We start from the raw sequence: 26,004 nt of genomic DNA on the forward strand, positions 1-26,004 counted from the left end.
AAGTACCAATGTGTACCATTGTAACAGTTTGATAGCAGATGTTGTCTACCAAAGATACATAAAAACTCCACACATTGTGTACATACATTGACATATAAAGTAGAAGGCACACTGGCATGTAAAAAGGACAAACAAATCTGGGCTGTCGTTAGTTGTAACAGCTTAGTGGGGAAAGGAAGGCAATCTCTTCTAAAAGCTGCCCATAGACACACAAGAGGGCATTTCAGAGAGGCTGTTTTAAGGCCTCAGACTGCTGCCTTGGAGAACGCTAAAATAAAAGGGGAAGCAACTTGGTCACAGAAGTCAAGAGACTTTATTCTAAAGCATCCATATTTGCTGGAAGAGTACACATTAACGCTTTTCTTTTCATAAGCACTGAGGAAAACACAGCTCAAAACTGAAATACTTATTGGCAAGAGCATAATCACAGTAAGCTTCAGCACTGAAGCTGGAGGCAGGCGACATCATACAGACCTGTTGTAAATAGCCCACAGAGAAATCTCAGACTATTGCTACTCTGCTGAAACCATATCCACAGCAGCTAACTTACATAGCTACTCATATAGCTACTTAAGCTGCAGCTGCGTGTTTGCTGCATGCTATAAGCACATCTTGACACAGTTAGTGCAATCCTTGCGAGATTCATAGAATCATAGAATGGTTTGGGTTTGAAGTGACCTCCAAAGGTCATCTAGTCCAACCCTTGGGCAGTCAGCAGGGACATCCTACATTAGATCAGGTTGCTCAGAGCCTTGTCAAGCCTGACTTTCAATATCTCCAGGGAGAGGGCCTCAACTGTCTCCTTGGGCAACCTGTTCCAATGTTCCACCACCCTCATGGTAAAGAGCTTGTTCCTAACACCCAACCTACATCTATTCTTCTCTAATTTCAAACAATCCCAGTTCCCTCAGCCTGTCTTCATAGGAGAGGTGATCCAGCCCCACGATCATGGCCCTCCTCTGGACCCAATCCATCAAGTCCATGCCCTTCCTTTGCTGAGGGCTCCAGAGATGGACAGAACACTCCAGGTGAGATCTCACCAGAGCCAAGCATAGGAGCAGAATCACTTCTACTGATCTGCCGGCCACACTTGATGGAGCATAGGATGCAACTGGCCTTCTAGGCCACAAATACAAACTCTTGGCTCACATTCAGCTTCTCATCCACCAGCGCCCCCAAGTCCTTTTCTGCAGGGCTGCTCTCAATTTCATCATCCCACAGGCTGTACTGCTATCTAGGATTGCTCTGACCTAGGTGCGGGAAGGGTGAACATAAACAGCACTGGTCCCACTACAGACCCTTGAGGGACATCACTTGTCACCCACCTCCATCTGGGCATCAAGCCATTGACCACTACCCCTTGGATGCAACCATCCAACCAATTCTTTAGCCACTGGACAGTCCACCCATCAGATCTGTATCTTCATCTCAGAGAGAAGGATGTTGTGGAAGACTGCATCAAAGGCTTTACAAGAGTCCCAACAGATGAAATTTGTTGGTCTGCCCTTGCCCACTGACAGAGTTACACCTGTTTGCCCACCCCATCTGCCCGCCTGGTCCCAACACTCCCCAGGGGCATTCCAACAGGCCCCCTGGGTGCTGCCTCAGCTCTCCCACAGTTTGCTGATGGTTGCTCTCTTGTGCTGCATACTCAAACCTTGCCTGCCCAGTGCCAGAAAGGCTTTTGTCTAGCTTGGTCTATCTTTGATCTAGCACGCAGCCCTTAGCAGTACTGCTTCCAAAGATGCTGCCTTGACCACTCCAAAAAGCGTGACAAATGGAAGATTGTTCACACATCAATGGTCCTCCCTTTCAACTGTATGGAAGATACCTAGAAATCAGACAGAACTATTAACTGTTGACCACATTAGCCACCATAAAAATGTGCTACGGGCATATCATGGGAATACAGAGAGGCAAAGGTACAGGTATGTTGTAGTAAGTGGCTGCATTTCAAGTAGATGGTTGTTTAAAGTAGCTCACTATCCAGACTTATTCCCTACTGGCCTGCAGAGAACACTAGCATTTTGCAAGTAACAACTGACAGAAAGATACAGAACACCACGTTTTCACAGCAGCACGGTAACACTTGCAGTTTTAATGAGTCAAACATTAAGCACGGAACTAACTGAAGTCTACAGTATGGTTCTGATATATTGACCAGGTTTCATTTTGCCATTACAACTTTTGTACCAAAGGACCGCCTTAGAGGCACGAAATAATCTCTAGTGTAAGAGAAGGTTTTTGTCATGAACCGGGAGAAACACTTCTATTAGCGACAGGCCAAGCATGCATTCATACAGCGTCACACACAAGCACATGATTGAGATACTTTAGCCAGTCCAACAGCATCATACTGACAAAGTGCTAATACACACAAGTACTATGCCCAACAGCTTTACCATCAAATCTGGGCCATCCTTTGCACTTACAGGTTTCTATGCAGCTGCTGTGAGAATTCCCCACCCCCAACCCAGGGGAGCACAGAAGCTGTCATTGCAAAGAAGAAACACCAACCTTCAAGAGCCATGGTTCACCTCTGCATAAGTGTCATAAAAACATGAGCCTACCTGAATTCTAATTGTTGACTCCTAAACTGTGCATTTGACTTGTTACTGCTCGGGTATTTAAGCCATCACCTAATTATCTCCATCAGACTTGAACCCATTTTTCATTACATCTTATTTGAACTCTGTTTCTGTCTTACTGACTGAAGAATTACATACCATTCTGACCTGCTATTAGCAAAAAGGTACCAGCACATTTTAAGTACAAAATAGATAATACTGATAAAAGCCACAGAAAATTAAATAACTGAAACCATAAGCTTCACTATGAAGGAAATTGAATAAATTCAACTTGTCTTAACATATCTCTTACTGTACGTCAAAAGACACAGCTTCTAAATGTCACCAATACAGTAAAAAACTGAAGTAACAGTGTTTCTACTTCAATAATATTTGAGTCCTACAGAGAAAAGCTTCAGTTTTACAGATCATATGAAACCTGTTTTGATTAAGAACAATAAATGTTCAATGTTATAGAAGGTTATGCAAAACACTGACCTTGGTGAAGGATCTGGAATTAAATTGTATGCAACTGTTTCATGCATTATGGGTTACTCATATTCAGAAGCAAACAAAACCCAAAACCAGACATCAAAACCTACCTAATATGATTATGAACAAAAGCATAGCTTGCATAATGTAAAACTATGCAGATGTTGGGTTTGAGATCAGACAGTAACTGATTTGTTTCTCCAAAAGCGTTAGCACATACTTGGTCTGTTTTAGAGCATCTACTTTTCAAGAACCCAGGTGGAAAAAAAGGAACAAAAATCTCTTCATGGGACATACCCAGCTGACTGATCTGGAACTTTATTCATGAAAGCACTAAAAAACAAACCCAAAATTGAAGATGTTAAGTAAAAATGAAATAGAGCAGAATTCACAAGACTTGCTTTCACAGAAGAAAAAACACTACCACTTCAGATACATCTGACAGAAACTCATCATCTCTTCACTGGGAAGTGAAATGAATGAAAGCTCAGAAAAAGGGAGACAGAAGGGGTGGGGAGGAATGCTTCTGGTTTACTTGTCACTACTTCCCAAAACAGAAACCAAAAACACAGTTGAAGTCTGCAGACTGCTGCAGATACACAAAAAATCATGTGCAACACAGGTTCAACTGTTTACATCACTGTGTTTTGGCCAAGTCACACCTCATGCCATACCTCCTCTTCAAAATACTGCTCTGCCCTGTCAGATTGACAAAGAACAGGACAACAGATTGTTAAATTGCACCTAGGCAGGGAGACATGATTTAGGCATTTGGAGTAGAGTCAGAAAGAAATCGGTCAGGCAACCACTTGGTGAAGTCAAATTACAACAGAGTAGAAATCTTCAGCACCATCAACACCAGCAGATCTGTATGCTGGACAGTTCAGAAACCTCCTCACACATAACAATCACAATGAAGCAAAAGTTTTTACCTGTCCAGTCTTCCCCATTTGTTAAAGGCCAACGAGCTAAAACTTTCTTTTTAGAACAGAGGCATCGACCTAGACCACAGACAAATTTTGGGACTCCAAGTTTTACTGAAAACTACAAACTTCATTGTAATGATCTGAATTAAATATGCAAAGCAAAATATGATCATTTAAGGATGAATCATTTAAATTTGCAACACAATAATAATGAAGCATTTCAAGCCTTCTTCTGAAGGCACTTCCTGCACCAAGGCTTGCTAAACCGAAAAAAATCTTAATATGCTCACACAATACTTTAAAAAATGACCAAACCACATTTCATAAGGAAACAAATGGAAAAAGTATAAAAGCTGGTGGGTGCTGATTGTTGTATGTTTTAATGGAACATATCAAATAGTTGCAGCACTCTTCTGCTAAAGATATGAAGAAAAGCTGAAACAGGAATTCACAGCTAGAAACCACACAAGACCATGTGGTAAGATATACCCACCTCAAGGCACAGGTGCACTGCCATCCACTTCTAGTGAACAGTCATCAGTGAACATATTAACCCCATTCCCTAAAGACTTAATAGATGAAAAATATGACTCTTAATGCATGTCTTCCATTAAGAAACAGATTTGCCCCATTAAGGTACCACAATTAAAGAGCATTTTATGACACCATGGATTTTCAAGTGGCAAAGATAAAAAAAGTAAATGGTTTCTCTGTGTGGGAGTCCTAACATGCCATGCACTTACACAGCTCCATTAAACTAGTTTAAAGGTAGCCTGCATTTATCTGTCTACACACACCTATAACAGCAGAGCTTTACCTTGGAACTAAGAGAGCATCTGAGGAATTCTAGCTAAACAGACTTAGGGACTATTTTCCTGAATTTGGTTATTAACTTGAAAAATAGATCCAATTAATAATATTTTCCCCCTAGTTGTTCAGTATAGTACCTTGAAAAGCCTTTCAAGCAAGTGTTATGATAAGCCAAGGAAGTTTCTGTATAGTAAAAATGGGTAAGGCCTGTACAGTGGTAGCATATCTAAACAGACCTACTGGATGCACAGACCTAAGGTCTGGGTGAAGAAACTCCCAAGTATAGATTTCATATGTAAATTGCCTCAGACTAGAAAGACAGCACTGTAACCCAGAAACACCTTTCAAAGAAAAATTATTAAAACAATGAAGACGACATCTTCCCTCATTATCCAAATGACTGAGCACCTCTAGATCAAGTGCAGTTTTCCATGGGCAGAGTATGAAGCCTAGCACTAAGAAGGCTGATACCTCCTGTAAAAGGGACAGCAGACAAATGAGAGAAGGGCTGGCCATGCACAGGCTGATCGTGTCAGGTGGGCAAGCAGCATGTGCCTTTCTCTGCCATGGAACTGAAGCTAGAGATCACTTCAAAGTTCTGGAATTCCAAAACAGCATTTCAACCCACTGGTTCCTTGTGGAAATTAAGAGCGGTCGTGGAAGTGCAGATCTAACGCTATATCCATTAGATTGAACAGTGAGACTTCAATATTTACTGTTCCTCTCAAACAGAAATGTGCAGCTCCACAATGAATCGTTGCAGACATGTTCTCTAAACAATGATAATCCAATTAGGTATCACTCATTTAGACAGATACATTACTTTAATTATGCTCAAATTGTCTCCTATTGCTAAAATAAAAGTTAAATAATTTAATTTGGTAGAGGAAAAAGAGACAAAGACTTGGATTAAAAAGCTTACATGAATGCCAGAAAGAGACAAGACAGATCCCTAGAGAGTCAGGAATCATTAGAACCCTTGAGCAGTTTTATGCCAAACATGGACTTACGTACTTTTTTATAGTGTTTGAGGAAGTTTTGCTACAGCAACTTGTGTACTGACGGTAACACCGCCAACACGTTGCATTGTAAGGAGGACAAAAGCAAAAGGCAACTAATGCGTACTGAAGAAAACATCCACTACCATGGGAATATTGTTAGAATGCACCACTATTTCAAGTGGTATACAAGAAGCTTTCCTGAGCTAGAGTTCCTGTCCTAATAATCTTTCTACTAAGATATAAACATTAATACCATAACAGAGAACAAGCACACAAGCAATGTCATCAGCTTGCAGCATTTTCATCTCAATAGATCAAACATAGTAAAACGAAAATCAAAATATATCGCCACCAGTTACACCATCACTACAGCAAAACTAATTCACTGGAAAAAAATGTGGGAAGAGGAGGAAAGCAAACAAAAACCACAACACATGTGCAACACAAACTCCCATGTTACAAAAAATGAAGTCAGGTTCCAACTGAATTCAGTGCATCTAATCTGGTCTAAAAGTTCTTCTGGAATCATTGTGGTAACTAACTGAACCATTCTAAACCAATGCCCTTACCAAGCTTTTGGGATGCATAGGTCTACAGGAAAAGAATCAAGTTCCACTTTCCAATTTTCAATTACACAGCAATTCTACTCCTGTATCTAAGAGCACCAGCAACAGAAAACTAGAGTTAGTGTAAACATTTAGCTCCACACAGGACTTGCCAAGTTACTGCCATTTACAGGGGTGGGGAAACCAAATCCTGTAGCATATGCAAGACCTTAACTTACAGTTAAAACTATTTTCTTCACTTCCTGCATGGAGGTAGCATGTAAAATCCACCTGGAAGGAGAAAACTCAAACATTATCAGGAAATTATTTTTTCACTGTTTCTTACTAAGTCCAAAAGTTATTTTCTCAGTGACGGTCTGCAAATGCTAACACTACGTAATGAAAGCATTTCTTAGAAGTCTGGGCAGATCTGAGAGATCAAAAATACAAGACCTAAAATTGTCAATGTGCAGTTTTGTTAGATTCCAGAATGAACAGAATTATCAATCCACAAGCAGAACAAACTTTCTAGAAAGCATTTTACACATTTTCTGCTGAGGTTCTCAACATCAAACAGCTCCATCACACTAAACAAAGAAATCCATTTTTAATCAATAAAAAGCACGGCAACTTGGCATATAATTCTGAGGGGGTTATGAACTTGAGAGAAAATGCTCTTCTACAGAAATCCAAACAAAAAGATGTCTTCCAGAAAATATGGAATAAATCACATTACAAGCAGCATCCTGAGTGTATTGTATATCAAGTTCCTTCTCCTGCATAGTAACAAGCAACAAGTACTCTAATCCCTTGTTCAATATTGTAGCAACTACAACAACTGCAGCACAAACTCTTCCAGAAATATGCCTTTTCAATGCAGAGCTTACCCCTTCAGAAATAAACACCTTCAACAGTGTTTCCATTAATACATACAATTGTTTCCTTGCCTAAAATTGTGTGGAACTGGAAAAAGATGACAAGATAATAACAGAAAGTATGCTAACCAGTCTCAGCTAAGTAGATAAATTAATGGTAGAACACTTCCAAGTTTAAAGGTCTAAGACCAAAAGGACTCCTAAGTGTGAACCAAGGAGTCTGAGGTAAGATGAGGCTCATTCTCAAGTGTTAAAGTCAATAAACCAAGTCAGGCACACCCAAGCAACAATCATAAAAAGCAATTAATGACAGGAACAACCTAGGAATTGAATTTTGTATCGTCATTACACTTCACTTGTATCTTGGTTAAAACAAATTTCTAGTTACTTTAACTGGACGTTGTCAAAATCCTGCAAGAAAGCATCTGCAAATCCTAACACACATGGACATTCATGTTCAAGCTCCAGTTACATCCTCACAACATTCTCACCTACTCCTTCCTTCCTCCCCTGTGGCCCAAATACTGACACATCTCTGTGGGTGCATGACAGGAAACCCAGTGACTGGGCTGGCTGTCCCTTCCCTGTTCCAATTGCCAACAGAACAGACTATTTTAAGATAAGCTAATTATGCCAGTGAAGTATCTTATAAGCCATTAAGATTAAGCAGAAGAGACCATGAAGAATTAAAAGCAGTGAAGTACAGATAAAACAGAAGCAAGAATTGTGATCTCAACTCTTCAAGATTAGAAGCCTGGAGGATTCCTCCTCAGATTGCAACTCTTTTAGTCTGTACTTTCTTCTAAGAGCTGTAACAAGCACAAAAGAAACTTCACAGGAAGGGCTGTTTTCCCTTGCACTTTCAGAAAGTTAGTCATTCAAGCCTTAGAAGAACAATACACCAAAATCTTCGTGGCTTGCTTGTAGGCATTATCTACATGCATGCAAGACAGCTGCAGAAACAAACGCAGATGCCTTGAAAGAGATCTGAAGAAAACTGCTCAGATTGTGAGTTGCACAAAGTTTTCAAGAAGTTTATCGGATCATCTTCTCATTAACATTTCATTAAAGGAATGTATGATGGAAAAGCAGGCTGAAACCTCTTTTGAGAGCTAGTCAGCCAGTATCTTCAGCAGTACTGTGGCAGGTTTTATTACTGAACAACTCAGCCTTAAAAACACCATGTTTTTAAAAAATAGGATCCAGAATGTCCCCAATAAACCACAGACATGAGCCTCACATTGTGTGTTTATTCTAAATACTCTACTCCCTCCACTATTCTGTCCCTTTTTAGAGGAGGGCTTTGCGTTAGGGGTCAGGAGATTAAGACACAGGGTGTTAAAAAAGAGAAACATCTAAATGGTTTTTAAACAAACAGGTCTTCTGACTTTATTGTATGCAAGTAAGCTCCTGCTCCCTGACCTCCAGAACATACATGTAAGAGAAGCAAACTGCTGTCTCAAATGGCACACGATCATGGTCCAAGGTCTGGCAGGGGAAAAGCAGAGGACAGACAGTAGCAGTGACAACCCATTGAGTTTCATTCTAATCAAGATCATAAGAATCAAATCCTGAGTACGAATGCCACAGAGTCAATTCCCTCTACAAAATTCCTAAACCACCACAGAAGTTTGCAAACATCCTGAGCAGACTTTCTAGGTAGGAAGAAATCAGATGTTCTCTACAACTTAGAAATGCTTACAAACAGGCACCATCAAAATGAAGATCTATTTAAGACTTAACTTTATTCTGCTGAATGAATGAATCACAGGCTAATACTGCATTTAGATCAAATCAAAGACATTATAAGCAAAGCAAATTAAGAAACTGAATGTGGAGTTTTAAATTATCCTACCTTTAAATTTATTTTCACATAAAATTAAATAAAAACACTTAAGAAAATAACACTGCTTCCTGATATAAGATTAGGGCATTATCAATGACGGCAACAAAATCTTGCAGACAGAACTGTCCATTACCCACAACCTTCAAAACCTACTTTTGTAGTAAAATGAGGTTTACATGATCCTAGTCTATTCTCCCTCATTAACAGCTTCTGATTTAATTAGCGTGTTTTAACTACATAGAACAGTAAAAGTAGCAATTATTTTTAAGACTTTATAAGAAGTGGTACAGAATTTTTGACCTGTCAGTTGCACAGAGCCCCCAATAAAGCACCCAACCTACAGTGACCAGAGAGGCAGTGGGTTCTGCTGGATCACTCGGTCAGCCAGCAGCCACCTGTGCTCAGACCAGCCACCGCTAACACGCCATCTAAGTTATGTAACTAACTTAACAGAAATCCACTGTACAGAAGGGATACTCTGAATTATCAGGGAATAATAGAAGAGCTGAAAAATACAGGAAATAGAAGTTCTGTAAGTTTTATTACTTGAAACCCTCTAGTTCGCTATTACTGCTCAGTCTTTGAATTTACTTCCACCATTTCTCCAAGTCATATTTAAATTTCATAAAGGGGCTAATATTACAGAGAATAAGAATTTTCATATCACATTGTCTTTCTTCTTCCCTCTTCCCCATACCATGTTCTTCTGCTCCTCAGCAACCCAGCCATAAACCTGGAATCCTTTCATCTCATGTAATCACACTGGTTATGCTTGACTAGAGCCCATATTAACAAGACAGTCTGCAGGTTCTTTAATGACCTCCACCTCCTCTTAGACAAAAATTATAAAGCTAAATTAAAAAAGAAAAAAAAAAAGGCAAAGCCAAACAGCACCCAGTAGTAACAAAGTTGGTTGTAGCCTTGGCTTGCTCCGAAGTGTTTCTTCAGTCCTGTGGCGAGATCTAATGGTTACACTGCTTAAGAAGCTCAACCAGGACCCCAACTGCTGCACAAGCATGTTAGGATCACCAGAGGGTGCTGCCGGGGCTCATAACATGACTCCAGAGTAGCAGATTTGGGCTCGGATCATCACCTCTCACATGGGGCAAGTCCTTTCCCCAGTTTTTTTTAAAAGTTCTTCTTTGTATGTCTTTGCAATCATTTTGATCTCCTCTCCAGTCACCTCCTCTGAAGTGAATTACTCTCATTTTCTGACAGAATCTGTAGCAAGTTTTATATAAGCCCCTTGTACTAACACTATTCATTGTAAATGCATGTACTTGAAAACACCAGGGTTCACAGACTAAGTCTAGGGCATCCTCAAAGGAGAACTATAAAACATGCATGTCACCACTAGGGTTAACTTGACGGTACAGAGTCCATCTCCTCAGCAAAAACACATAGGCAATCTACAAGCAGAGAAAAAAGACATTGCAACCTGCTGAATTAGAGAAGTCTCATACAGAGAGCATGTTAAAAGTATCTACAGAAAGATTCACTGACAAGCAGCTTGTGGGATAACCATGTGTTATCCAGTCACATTTCATTATTCCGTCAATCCCAGTCTCCTGTGGAAACAAGCCTGCAAAAAGCAATTCAACTGGGAGCCACTAGGAACATGCTTCAGAACGTTAAGACAGTAATAGTTGAAATTTTCAACTCTCCCATAACCCTATTTCATCTCTCTGAAGTACTTTCCTCCTATTTTGCATAAAGTATCTAAATTACTCCAGTATTCAGGAATAATTGATGTCCCAAAATCCAGAACCTTCAATCATTTGAACGCTGTCTCTTACTTGACACTGCTGATCTAACAGTGATAAACACTGACCTACAGCTTTTTAAAAAAAAATAGTAATAATAATAAAAAGATCATTGGATAATTATCTTACAACTCTTGTTACTTCCCTCTTCCCCATAAAGTTCAGCTCATATTAAGCCTATGACAATCTGGGGGGCCATCCTGAATCTGTGTCCTTCAGTGAGAACAAGTGCTCTGTATTTCAGTCTAATTTTGCAACGCAGATTTGGTAAAAGAAAATGTTTCTAAATTTCAGTTAATTCAATTAATAGTCTGCAGGTACTTTGTTGAGAGCTAGAGCTATCCAGGTTAGCAGTTTTCACACTTGTGACAAAGAAAACAACAAACAGCTGCTTAAAACTGGATTTTATTCTTTGATATTCAACAATGCTATTACATGCTCTACACACTCCTTGTGAATTTCCAGAGTACTTGAGTCAGTAACTAGTACTTCTGCAAACATACCCACATTCCATATTTTCCATATCCAGTGAATACCTGCCTTAACCTACTGACCACATCTCCCTTCAGCCATCCATTCTTTTGCCTCCTTCCCTTGAAGGAGAAGTTCTAATTTAGTGTTTACTAATGGAAGCCATTAATACTTTTACTGCTGACACTTTCTTCATAGTTGAGCCCAGTGTCTCTCACAGCAAAGTTCTCCATACGTGTTTCAGTGACTAAAAGCTAAGACACCACCATTTGGAATGTTGCAAAGATAAGGAGAACAACGAGAGGATTAAAAAAAGGAAGAGAACACCACCACACAAACCACAACCCCCCTAATGCTCCAGAAGAAACACAGCAGGATATTAAGGAAGTCCCTCAAAGGAAATCCTTCTTCTGCACTCAAAAGCTTCAAATGCCCAAAGCCAACTAGCCAAGTAATAGGCGTGTTATCAAACTCAGATGAACAAACGTCATTTGTCAGCCTATAGGCTCAAGAATTTTAGCACAAAGTGCTTTCCCTTTCTGTAGGCATCAAGTCTATCTCTTGCCCTTTTACTTTCCCCTCTTCTACCCTGAAACACACACATTGCTCAGAAATTTAAGAGACTTAAATTGCATTTAAACCCTCATATCACTACACAATTTTAACAGCTTCGAGGAAAGATAAAAATGTTTAATCACTGAAAAATGTAGTTTATTACCCTCACTGTGTGCCAACATAATAAAAGCACAGCAGTGATGGAACATCCCATTTTCTCAAATATTCTCAGAAGGCTCAGAGCTTTGGAAGCTCACACTGGATAAAGCAACACTTTGAATTGCTATATACAACAGCCTGTTTGCAGCCCTTCTTGTCAGTCTGCAATTTTTGAAACAGGATGCATGCAGTCATATCAGGAAGAGGGCAGTTGCTGTGAAAGAATGATACCAAAAACAAGATGTCCTTAACACTGATAACCTCACACAATACTTCTGAGCTATACTATCCAAGTTTTCCACAACAGCAAGATGGTCAATTAAATACAACTGAAAACATCTGGAGAAAGATGCCCACTTAAAAACAAGGTCACGTGGTTTGGGGATCTCAGGGGGAAAAAACCCAAACTATTACAACTTCTTTCTCAGCCTCCTGGATTCACGTATTGCAGATTTTGCATGACACAGAGTAGAAGCCACCTTATCCTGACGCCTTTCACTGGTTCCTTTAACAGACACAGCCAAGGCAGATCTCTTCTGCCCTTTACAACCCCTCATCTTTTTGTACATATGTGTGGGTCTCCCAAGGTTCAACTACTGCCTTACTCTCTTCTCTTAGAAGTGTTTGTAAATCCCCTGTATTCCATCTTTATACACTTACAATACCTTCCTACACATCACAAGGGATACTAAAGTGACATCTGTATCCACTCTCTCAACTCCATATGCCAATATATTCACAAAAGAAATGTTTAACAGCAGAGTCACAGCACGGCTCTGCTATGGATGTACTCATGTAATTTTATAGCTAAAACTTTAATAATTTATCCCCCTTGACTTCCCAAACATTTTAAGTGATCACAGACAACACATCAAGTCTGTGTACATCGGTACAGTGCTCAATACCCACCCGGACCACGGCTTGCAAGCACTGCTGCAGCTATCACAATGACATATCCACTTTACATACTCTCACAAGTCTATGGTTAGCTTTCAAACAAAAAGAAAATCAGTCCAGCTCATGAAGTCCTGAATTAGTGTGCTGCAAGCAAACTGGTTTTCAAATGAAGCTGTTTCAAAACCACTTGAAGTGATTTCAAGTAAATGGGGAAAAAAATAATCTTTTTCCCCCCCTCTTACCATCATAAAAGTGTCCTGAGCACAAGCCCATCCATTCTACACCTGTTCTACACTTCCAGAATGAAGGCTAACTTTTATAAAAAAAAAAAAAAAAAAAAAAGAGCTAAATAACTAGCAGGAAAAAACCACAGGCAAGGAAGAAACACTGCTTCGGCATCAGTGCCTGGTACACAGACACTTAACTCAAAGCAGACACCTCTCCCCAGCTATGCTTGGCTGGTAATTCCCAACACTCGTTTTATCTTGGTATGCTTAACACAGGCATGATCCAATACTTAGTAACTGCTAGTGAAATTCAGCTGAGCACAGAGCAATACAGAACACACTTTTAACTCTCTAGGTTGGCCCGGAAGGACTTTGGCAGAATTGAAAAGCTCTTCAGAAGCAAAGACAAACAGAACTGGGAGACCCTACCGAATTAAGCATCACTAACATTTTGAATATAAAGTAGTTATTTCCCAGGAAAAGATAATTGAATTAATGACACACTTAAGAAGGACGCATTCTCACCATACAGACTTGCTATACGGGGCAAAAAAAGCGTAGTGCTTTATGTAGAAAAGGTTCCCCTGCACCAAAATCTGCAGCTCCAGATTAAGGAGAAAAGGAGAAAGTAAATTTTCCGTATGTACCATTTAAAATACTTCAACTCAGTGACTGTTTTGGCAAGGGGAGGTTGAAACTTCAGTAACAGAGTTGTCTTGCAAGATACTGATTCCTCTTCAGTGTCAAATGGAGGTGAGAGCAGACCTTTATCTTCCTAAGGAAAAAAAAAATGAGCTAAAGAGAAATAAATCCAGGAAAATTCTCACAGAATCATTAAACTGAAGTTAAAATAATAGTTAATAAAAATTACTCCCTTAATATTGAAGAAAAATAAACTAATTCCTTCAACTCCACAAGCAGAAACTTCAAAGATCAAATATTCAAATGAGAATGCACCATATGAGTGGAGGAGCGAGAAGTAGAAACCTAGATCAGAGGCTTAGTTTAAAACAGACAAAACAAACTACGCTACTGCAGGCCACACATTTAACCCTCCATGACATAATTTTTCAGCTGGCACTCTACCACAGCACACATGCTGGGGGAGGGTTATCATCATACTACAAGGCTGAAGTCTAGTTTTAACTCAAAGGAACAGTATTCTGTTTGGTCACTAGGTATATTTTAGGTCATTGATCCAGTCTTTTAGCAGACAATCAACAAAAGGGAAAAAAGAAAAGAAAGGGGGAAGGGGATAAAAAAAAAGTCATGTTGTAATCTTGCACATTCCCTGAGACACCGAAGCCACACTGTAAACATTCAGGATAAGAGCCAGCTCCACCTGGCTCTTTGTTTGTTTGTTTGTTATTTTTTTGGTTATTTCAGGACTGGAATTCACCCATATCATCAGGGAGAGAGACTGTAACTTGTGTTCCATGTGACCAACTGAAGAGCCAATCATTACACACGAGACAACATCCTTCAAATAGAAGAAAGGTGGAAAACCTACCCAAGGCAACTGTGTATTTAGGAATTACATAGCACAGACACACGCTGTTCCAACTGATTCAAAGTCAAGTTTGGGTCCCATGAAGAGAAGTATGTCCCAGTGTTTGCATGCTGCTAGGACTGACCAGGCCAAAAGCCCAAGTTTTCACACAAAGTATTTATTCCTGTGGCCGCTAAAACAAAAAATAATAAAATTTAGTGGGGTGAATAAAATGTGCTAATGCCATGTTTTAGAAAAGGTCTTTCAGGAAGGCACTGAGCTGAAACACAGAGTCACATCTCATGCAAGGCATAACACACAAGTTACGACTTCAAGATAATTCTCGTATAAGCAAAAAACGTACTTCCCAGGCTAACGGAGACTTGCACATCACACAGCACTATGCTACTCTGCTTTCACTATTGCTAGCAAATTTATCAGCTGTGCTTTATAAGGCAGGCCTGACCTCAGCAGGGAGGTAGCATGGCATTGTCCACAGACTTGCAGTGGTGCTCCCAGTTATCTCTCCAGCAGCACCCAGGGCCCAAAATATACAGAACAACATCAACAAGTTATCTGAGAAACTTGGCTAACATTCTAAGCTAAACCCTGTTAAAGCTTTACTGCCCACATTAGCCAGTTTAAGGCAAACCACACACACTTCAGCTCAACCAGGGTCTCTACATAAGACACGTCTTCTGCCATAATAAGGCTTTCTCTTCTCTAGAATTATTTAAAGTTTTATTTCAGCCAAGTCCTTCTCATCTTCCCAGTCCCACTTGAGTCAATTCTATAGATAATTGGCCCAGCTACATTAAACTCAATGGTCATTTATTTCTTCATCCTTTGTTTTTCAGAGATAAAATACTAGTATGTGAAACTACAGGTATCTAAATCCAGGTATCTACACATACACAAAGCATGCTGTGGGCCCATCCATTTCCAGAAGTGAGATGTAACCACATGGGTTTAAATGCACTCTTAAAGCAAAACAAGCAAGCACACAAGCTAAAGGCTAACACATTTCTACCTTAGCCTTACAATCTGTAAGCATTTTCTCACAAATAAATCGCTACAAATGCTAGCACATTAAAACTGGCCTAGGTGAGCTGCACTAGCAGAGACTGCCATCCACTCTAAAATTCTTCTGAAGCAGATCCTGCCCCTCTCATTCTTCTCCTTTATGATGACAGTCCTCTATTACCACTGGTGGACTATGTCAGCTACAGATTTAGAACAGAATTATGGAGAAGAAAAATAACTAACCAGGGCACTGGGTTATTTTCCTTCCTAAATTCCAAAATGAATGCCCTCAGTCAAAAGAAAAAAGGCTCATCTCCAATTGGCCAGCACTATTAAAAATAAACCCTTCATATCAAGACAAATTGTTCCATCCTCTCATTTTTTTATGCTAACCAAGTGCAAAATTCTAAACTATCATTTTATAATTGCGTCCTGTAGTGCCCAAAAGTGTTAGCATTACATCCTTTATTACAACTCTTCTAAATTATGTAATGTAAAGACGTCATGTTGCACGTATTCTATCACCTAAATGAGAAAAATGGTTAAAAAGAACCTCGCACTTCTCCCCCAAATGCAAATCACTTGTCAGAAAGAAGGAAAAAACCGAGGACTACAATCTTGCATGCAGGAGACAGAGATAAACATTTTAAATCATTTTAAAACCAGACAGCACAGATCATAGGAGTGTTGTTCTGACACCTTTTGTGCAGGTTGTTTAAACACTAGCTAGCAGTAACAACAGAAACACCCAGGGAAACATAGACACCTAGATCCTAAAAAAGGGAAAGATTTGTGTAACGAACGATTATCTGTAGACAATTAACATCATTAAGTTGAAAGCTTATATACATAAGCTTTGGATACATAAAAATTGATGTGACTGTGAAAAAGGTTTAAAATAAATCCTGCCTGTATTGCCAATTCTATAGCCACTGTCTATTAGCATTCCAAGCCACTTTTGAAAAAATTATTTTTATTACTCTTCCAAAATTGTTCTTTGTTGCTCCTTTGTACTTGCCAAACCCCCTGCCCCCCATCTTTATGAGAAATTCATTCTCTACATGACTACGGGGCACAGTAATTTCACACTAAGCATTAAAAAAACCCTCCTCTTACATTGTCTTTCCCCCAACAGAACTCCGGTTTCTCAACTCTGAAATTAATCACCTGTCAAAGAAGCCACTATGGCTTAGTTTTTTCCAAGCAACTCCATTCTCTTCACTACCCAGCATCTCAGAAGCAGATTTAAAAAATCATTAGAAAACACAGATCCATAAACTCAAAGAATTCACTGTCTTTCCAGCACGGTCTCTTTTTCTTATCCTCCTGACTTCTGCACAGAGCTGCCGAACACAAAATCCTACAGCTGCACCTTCAATCTTTTCGTCCTCTCGACAAAACATCCTCCAGTTTACACACTAGCGAGCGGCTTCTCCTCCCATTTGTCACACTCCTTCATGCGGGGTGCAGCTACTTCAACAATTTCCACCTTCGCTTCCTTCCCTCCGATCATTTTCGCTCGCGGTTACCACGGCCAGACCCCCCCAGAAGAAAATTTTTTTGTCTGGTCCCTTTTTATCTTTTCTTTTTTTTTCCCCCTAACGTAATGCTGCTCACCCAACGTGGCTGCCGAGCAGCAGGACAAAAGGTCCTCCTGCTGTCCCCTCCCCAACCTCGCACCCCTCAACACGAACTTGGACACCCAAGGGAAGCCGCTTTTACCTAAGCGCTCCCCGAGCGGCAGGGCCTCGCACCCCACCCTGCCTTCCTGCTGCACCAGCCCCCGGGCAGACAGCGCCGGCCTGCTCCGTACATTTTCGGCCTCCCCTGCGCCAGCACTGCAGGAAGTTGCGGAGCGGCCCCGGCCGTGGGGAACTTGCCCACCCGCAGGACCCCGCCGCCCCCGCCCCTCCCCCGCCACAACTTCCCCGCCGGCAGCCCTGGCTCCGCTGCGCTCGGTAAGGCACAACGGGAAAACAGCAGGCAGGGAACGGCGAAGGACAACCTTCCTCGTCCCTCCTTTCCCTCCCCTCCTCACCCCGAGTTGCCCCCTCGGTGGCTGCCCCCGCCCGTCACCCGCTGCCCCTGCCTTCGACCCCGCTACTCGCCTCCGACCCTCGTCACTGTCCAGAGCCGCCGGGCTGAGAGAACGCCCTCCCGGATCACCCCCCCAAAGCAAGGACCCCCCTGGCTCACTCACCCGCCCGCGTCCCTTCGCTGCCCGCCGCCGCCACTCCTGCCTCCTCCCCGCTGAGGCTCCTCAGGAGACACTGACACCGGCGGACGGATACCCGCTGGGCGCTATTTTTGGGAAACAAGGCCCAATCGGGGCCGGAACTACTTTTCCTGTCACACTCTCTCCTCAAGCGGAGCAGCGACGTCCCGGATATATCCTTCCGCCCTTTTCTCCTAGCAGCTCAGAAGCCGCCGAGAGCTCTCACCCGAGCCACGCAGGGGCGGAACAAGGCGGAAAGCCTAGGGAAACACGCGGTGAAGCTGCGCCTGGTGGCGGGGCTGGGAGTGCCCCAGATCGCACAGCCAGCATCGCCGGATTATTTTGTTTTATCATGGGGAGCGGCCGGCTCTACATTCCTCCCCGCCGACCCACTCCTGTGGTGCCGTGACCCGATAGGGTACCGCGCCGGAGTGAAGGGACAGCAGCACCAATCACAGCGCCCGCGAGAAACCCAGGTGCCGGCCAACCAGGAGGCAGTTGGTAGGTGGGGCGTAACGAAACGTGGAGGACTTGAGTGACGGGAAAGACTCCAATCAGCAAGGCGGGGGGGAACCGGAAGCCAATCGAAGCCGAGCAGGTGCGGGCCTACGGCGGAGGAAGCCCTTGGTCGTGCCGCCTCCTCCCAATCGCGGCGGTGCCGCCTGCGCATAAAGGCCTGGCCTTCTGCGCCGCCAGTGACGCACGTAGCCGGGCCTGGCCCGGCTCGCCCCGCCCCGGAGGAGCGCCTGCGCAGAGGTGCTCGCCCCGGCTAGGGCCGGGCCCAGCCCGGGTGGCGACGTGCAGAGGGGTTGCCGGGGGCAACGGCTGCGGCTTCGAGGCGTCTTTCCCTCCCTGTCCACCGCGGTGCCAAGCAGTCGGGACCTGTCCTGGACCGGCCGCCAGACCGCTGCGTAAGCCCAGCTCCCTCCGTAGAAGGAGAAACCAGAGCGGGAAGGCCCCTGCAGAGCTGCTGCCCCCCGCTGTCATCTCTGCAATGAGGCAAAGCTTGGTTCTTAGGCTCCACACCCGTGACCTTGAAATAATTAAAGCAAGTCTTGTTAAGGGCCCCATTACCCTCTTGCACGACGTGGTCACTGGAGGGTGAAGAAGATTATCACCAATTGCCACCCCCAAATAGTCGATCTGGCTCTGTCACCCTCCCAGAAACCACCACCTCCCCAGTGTACATATACATATGTGTGTATATATATAGTATTTTTCTGTTTAGATTTCTATGAAAACCACTGCTCTGTGAGGACAGGACCTCTGCCTTCACCTTCAGGCTAAGGTGACAGTCCACCTTGGATCCTCCATCGATTTCTATGTTATCTTTGTCACAGTTGCCATTACTTTTACCTTAAGTAGAAAAGACAACTTGGGAATACACAACAAAAGACACAAAATTGGCGTTTTTCTCCTTCACAGGAGGCAGCAACTGAAGAATGACCCCCAAAAAAAACCTGATGATAAAAAAATACTTGCCAAAAATTATCTGCTCTCTACAGCTTTCCAGATTGATCCTGCAAGATAGCCATAGCCTGAGAGTGAAACGGTGCGAGCCATTGCAAAGCAGTAAATCCCTGATGGAGAGATCTCATCTCTGCTTCAGGACACAAGAATCAAAGGTGCTCTCTCTGGAAAATGGAGATCAGAGGCTGTTCTATAAAGAGCACTTTGGGAAGACTCCATCATTAACAGTAAAAAAAAAAAAAAATAGTCCCACAAGTGATTAGAAATCAGGATGCAAGAAGCAGTGACACAAACACCAAACCTGCAGTGTAAGAACCACACCATGGGAAAGAAAAAGCTAGATCTGCCAAAAAATTAATGTAAATTTCTGTTGTCCATCTCCAAACACCCCAAATGAGAGCAGAAATTCTGAGCTCACAGAAACTTTGGAATGCAGGATTTATAATGTAAAGCTTACCTAGGATTTAAATAGACAGCCAATAAATAAGGAAGTTGAACAACAACTGAAACATCCGCCTTCCATTCAAAACAGAAGTACAAGAGTATGCACTTCTTACTGTGGACCTAGGGAAAAGCTAATAAGAGGTGTGAAAGGCAAGGAATAAACAAAATACAAATACTTGCCATGTACTGTTGTGTTTCCAGGCTGATGGTTACTGACCTGTACTCATCAAAAAGAGATTTAAATACAGTTTTCCTCCAATTCTCAAACACTCCAAATGTCACCGATTTTCGTACAAGTGGCTTATTCTCTTCATTACTGTACCTATCATCCATAGCATCTGTAGGGTCTGTTGCTAGCATCCAGTGATTAACACCATGAAATCCTCTCATGACAACAGTATGCTGAAAAGATTTTAGATAAAACCCAGAATTCTTTGTTTATGTTACGAAAGTCAGTGGGAGTCTGAGTAAGATGCTGAAACAAGGCCTGAGCAAGGACTTCTGCATATACTCATTATTTTTAGTATGTAATCATATTACTCTAAGCTGGCAAAAGTGGAGCAGGAAGCCAGAGATAAATAATTAGTTCTACTCTGTCCTTTACAGTGGCACTCCAATAATAAGCATAACGTGTTGCTCTAGAGATTTCTCTATATGCCTTGCAAACAATGGGTAAGGGTCTAGAGCAGCATCCTTCCCAATGAAACATATTCCTCCTTCAGTTGAAACACTGCCCTGTGTAACAATTGAGAAAAGGAAGTGCAAAATACAGCCTCCAATTGAAATTACAGATGTTGTTTTCCACACACTAAGATGTGCTGCTGCACCTGCTTCTCCAGCACCCTCTTGGGACTGTGAGTGGAAGAGAAAGGGTGGTGGGGAGGTTGCAGATGTCCACGTGTGCCACAACAGCATAAATGAAAAATATCACCCCTTAGGGTGACATAAGTAAAATCACAGAAGAATTTACATATCAGAATGATTAAAACCACTACTTGACTTGATGGCCATGTTCAGCATGGGGTTTGATTTCCAGAACAAGTGCAAAGGCCAAATGCACCTGGGTAATCCAAAGGATACAAAGCTGTAGGTGATTAACAAAAATCCACACTGCAGAGAAAAATAGGACAAAAAGACAGCAGTACTCTTCATTTTAACTGAATAGCCTTACAGTTGAATAGAGCCATCACCCAGCAGTTGTTGTGGCAATAAAGGTGCCCTTGCACCTTTGTTCCAGTGCATTGCCACCCATACATTCAAGGTATTTTGGAGGCACTACCACCTAAATCCTATCTCCACTAACTTCTAAATTGCATTTTAGGACCTTCTCACAAAACACTCCAGAGATGTACCATGACTGTTCCTCAGGCCTCCTTACAAATGTTCCTTATATGGCAGAAATCAGCTTTTTCATCTTGCTTCCTGGAGAAAAATTCTTAGTCTCAGGCTTCTAAAGGAGAACTTTGTATAAACACAAAATGCAAGACTTCTAAAAGTGTAGGTAAGAGGAGCAGGGGACGTTACGCAGCTTTCGCATGTTTGCCAAACAATTCAGTTACCCTTCATAGGGAAGAAGGGTCTCAGAACAAGGTTTCAAGAACAAGGTTCTTAAAATCGCAGGCCAGATTAATTCCTAACATTGTTTCACTTACAATGGTGGAAATACTCCGTGAATGAAGATTTCGTAAAGGACCACTTAGTGCAACAAAACCAAATTGTACTCGGGGCATTTCAGGATGGGAACTGGAATCAGAAACAAAGGGTAGGGGCAGGGGGGGCTCCCACCTAGGGAGCAGGAAATCAGAGAGGAGCAGATAATGGTTCCTTTCCCATTAACACGTCGGGTGACCCTGTTAACCCTGTAGTGACCGCTTCAGTGCAGACAGACTTTCTCAGAAAGCTGGCTTGGAACAAACTGCCCCGATCTCCCTGCCTGTGGCTGGGAGTATTGCTCTTACACTATTTGGCTCTGGTGTTCCACTAAAGGCTGATATAATCAAGTAAAGGTTTCCTTATTTTAGTTAAGGCCAAATTGGCTGACAATGCATGAATTAAATTCTCTCAACCCATTTCATAAAGTGCCCTCTGTAAACCGCTGGTACTTCCACATGGTGATACAGCACATTCAGCAACCTGATTGCCTTGGGATTATTTGCTTTTCCAAAACCTGCGGCCAAGGTGCGTAAGATCAGATCAGGCACAGCTTGTCTAAGAATGCTGTAGTGTGGGTGTACAGTATATCTGCTAGTTTGGAGCTACAGGTGAAAGTTCTCTTTCAAACTTTTCCAGCCAGGGGTTTGAGCGCAGTTATCCGAAGTTGCCTGTTGCAGCAGTTGGCACTTTTCATTTTGCTTTGCTGTTGGCCTTCTACTTCTGGAGGCTCAGCATGGGAAATATTTGTATGGCACGCCTTGCTGCCTGCATGCCTGGCCCATACCTCAGCAAAACTTGTGATATTTTGTAGGTACTCACAATGACAGAATACAAGTCTCGCTGGGATTCACGCTCTTCTGCTGGGATTTTCTCACCGTTCTGCATGTTAACATGAACCAACAGCTGGGTTTAAGAGATCTGATATAAATAGTAACATCATGCTGCGAGCAAGCTTCTTGGAAAGTAAGGAAAATACGTTATTTAATGCACTATGACATCTGCCTTTCCTCCCCTTATTCCTAAGCTGCATTTCTGTAAACACCCATAATGACAAATGCAAAGCTGACTTCCTCACGCAGACATACCAAGTGCTGCCTTGAGCCCAGGAGATGATATCCAGCGCAGCTCACCTCTCTTCAGCCAGACAGTTGGCAAATTCTGCACAGTAGGAAAAGGAGTCAGAGCGTGGATGGAAATTCCTGCTTCCTGCAGCGCTCAAGATTACAACCTTTGGTATTTTATTTTCATGGCTCCTTTATGTTGCTTCAGAAACTTCCTGCTTTTGCCATATCTTTCCATTCATTAAAATTGCAGCTTGCAATTAAACATTCTGACATAACATAGCTGAGATTTTTTGGCAGCAGCCTTAACCAGAGGTTTTCTGAGTTTCCTGCAGACAGCTTTAAATTTTCATATCCTCATGAATGCTTGCCACCTTCTTTTAATAACTTGAAAAAATAAGCCTCTCTTAGGAACTTCATTGTTTCTGTATTTCCCCAGCACTCGTTTACTGCCTTTAGAAATGTGTCATGCACATGTATATTTAGAGAGAGAGCAAAGTGTACATATGCATGCTATAGTTTGACATCTTAGAGAGAACACACAGATTGCTAGGCAGATCTAAAGAAAAATAGTTATGTTCAATATTTTTGTTATTAAAATGTATTTTCCTCTTCTGATGGTATTGTATTACTCTACCCCTCTAAAAAAACCCAATCCTGTTTACTATATGATTCAAATGCTGCAAGCCTTCATCTGTTAACAATTTTGCCACTTCATAAATGACTGTCAAATATTGCAATGCTCAACTATAGTTACTATTTTTATGCCATGAAGTATTTCTTAGGATAGGTCCTGCCCTTTTCCCAACGATCTAGAAATCATTTAACTGGCTTTAAAAGTTATTTACTTTGTTAAATATATCTGGAAACGTGTTCAAACACTGCTTGCCACTATCTCTAATAGAGATTTGAAATGGATTTGGAAGGGGGTCCTTTTAATGTTCAAACTGACCTTAAAGTCTTTTTTTCTTCTAACATTGCATGGCAAATAAATTCTTAAAGGGATATTATCAATTTAAGAACTAAGCTTTAGTCTGGGAGACTTTCCATGAGATTAAAGAGAAAATGTCTCCTTTTTAGTGTAAGTTTAATTTCTGTATTTGACAGCAGTACGTGTGGTCAGTATCCCATGTGGTTAGGAAACAAAAGGGATAGAAATAGATATAGGAGACCATAACACCTGAAAAGTCTTTGAACTACTTTTTAAAGTAGATTTGAAGTTAACAGTGTCCCTTCAAGGCACAAAAGATTGTGGAACTCTTAAAAGCCAGATAAGTTTTTCCTGACTTGTGCAGAGGACCCTCAGCTCCTACTGCAATTAGCTCAAGCTGCTCTTAACATGTAAGTTTAAGTGTTATTCTTCCTGCAGTTGATCTGCTGCATTGTAAACTCCACTGACTAAATTCCACATACAAAATGGCACGTTCTATTGCCCTGATCTTCAGGCTTCATATAGGTAGCCCACAACGGCCCTGCGTGATCTCATATAATGTACAAGGCACAGGAATGAGACTTTTAAAGCAGTTAACTCATGAAATAGTTCACTTCATCAGCTTAGGCAATTTACCTGGGCATTTTGGGGTCTTTTGTAATGGTGTCCAGACTTCTCAGTACATGTGTCCTGGGTGTATTTCCCATTTATTTCTGACAGGCTACTCATAGGGTCAGTCTTCTGTGTCCCACAAGATACATAACAGACATCAGCTTCCCTTCTCCCTCTGGCCCTTTCAGGTAAAGGCAAAAATGCCATTTGACCCTCTCTTGGAAGCTTGCTTGAGTTTGGAAATAGGTCTTAAAAACTTTACCAGAGTGTTAACATGGATCAAATGGTGCACATTTCTGAGTTCTGTATCTGAACAGGCATTTGTTAAGGGGTTTATGGTTTTCTTGGCTGTGATTTAGGATTATTACATACTTTCTCAACCCTTTACTAAAAATATGCTCAGCTCTAACCATGAAATGCGGCAGCACATTTGTTGCAGTCTCTGAGGATGGTTTCTTATCTGTCAAACAGCTTAGAAGATGAACTGGCACTGAGACAGCTCACCTGTTTCCTATGGTTATTCATCAATAAACTACTTCACAGACCCTGTGCTGTTGCCCCTAGGACTAGTGTTTTGAGACAGGGCTCTGATACACACATAAACAGGTCACCTCATACTAAAAAGCCATTTCTCTTCCAAGCCAAGCCAGCTGGCTTTAGACAGAAAGTTCTTTTCTACTTGCGTGGGCAAACTTTATCGCCTTCCCATCCTTTTTCTCTTGCTGTCACATTACTGCAGAGGTGGCGGTGGCTGATAGCAGAGTGAGAAGCAGTGTTCAAAATGTGTCCGTGCTAGCCAAGATAATAATGCCTGGTGCTGCAGCCATGCCTTGAATCAGTCTGTGTGATCTCACATAACCTAATCCAATGTCTTTTATCATACGGAGGTAGGGAAAGATTAACTGTGACTGAGTTCAAGTTACTGAATGAAAAAAGAAAAGCATTCAAAGTTTTAGTGTTTGATCCTGTGTTTCACTGGCCTGCCTCAGTCAAGAGTTTGAAAGGGTCCAGGCTCATCCTAGGTTTGGAACTTCTTTATCTTTAATTTCAGTTTAGCACATCCTGTTATGTTCCTCATTGAAAAGATGGAAATGTCTTCTTAACTCTCCCACAGCGTGGAGTAAGAAAACTAGTGTTATGTGGGAGGAAAAGTGAGAGCTTGGGATTGTTTGGTTTATTATATTGAGTTGGTTTTTGTTGGTTTGGCTTGTGTTTGTTTGTTGTTTTAATGTTTTTAAGAAAGACACAAGTTGTTCTTTAAATTAGACTATAAAATCAAGGGTCTTTTCACCTCTCTGTAAATACTGCACTAAAAAAATCAATGGAAAGCCTCTTATTAATTCAAAGATGTTATCTGCCAATCTGCCTCACCTAAGCAAAGAGTAAAGTACACAATAGGTATAGTTTAACTGGTGTAGAAGTGGTTTTAAGCTATTTTATTACACTTCAGCCAGGCTGAACTGTTCTAAACTAAGTTAAAACCACTACTGCAACAGAAGTCACACTCTGAATTTAACATGCCTCAGCTATACCTTCCCCCTGGGTACAAGAGGAGAGGCATACCTGCGTTTCATGCATGTATGCATATGGAAAAAGCTGACACATAAAGCCCTGTTGGCCCCACGCTAATCTGTCCATGTGTCCATCTCCCAGCTATACTTGTTTATGTAACACCAGTTTAAAATGATACTTCCAGGGTCTGAATACATGAATGAGTGATCTCATTCATGTTCTGACATGTTTGACAACTTACCATGCATCATCTGAGCCGCGGTAATTGACCATGTGTGTTTGCTCTTCGCCTGTGGCCATCTCGGATGGAAGAAACCAGTTTAGGCCTTTCTTTTTCTTGGCCCCGAGGTTAAGCTGACACACTGAGCCTCACGTTTGCTGCAGGCTAAAGAGAAGCAGGCTGCGGTTACCCTGGCTCAACTGATGTGCAGCAACTCGTTAAGTTGCTGGAACTGGACAG

General features: G+C 41.8%; 1 protein-coding gene across 1 annotated transcript in view; it reads right to left on the bottom strand.

Moving 5' to 3' along the window:
• Window positions 1–17,961, bottom strand: part of MEF2A (myocyte enhancer factor 2A) — an 87,324-nt gene extending 69,363 nt beyond the window's left edge. The window contains exon 1 of the mRNA XM_054168853.1: window positions 17,847–17,961. The gene's annotated coding sequence lies outside the window, so the exon portion shown is untranslated. The remainder of the gene's footprint in view (window positions 1–17,846) is intronic.
• Between the last annotated feature and the right edge of the window lie 8,043 nt (window positions 17,962–26,004).

Source organism: Dryobates pubescens, chromosome 17 (genome assembly GCF_014839835.1).
Source record: "Dryobates pubescens isolate bDryPub1 chromosome 17, bDryPub1.pri, whole genome shotgun sequence".
NCBI lineage: Eukaryota > Metazoa > Chordata > Aves > Piciformes > Picidae > Dryobates > Dryobates pubescens.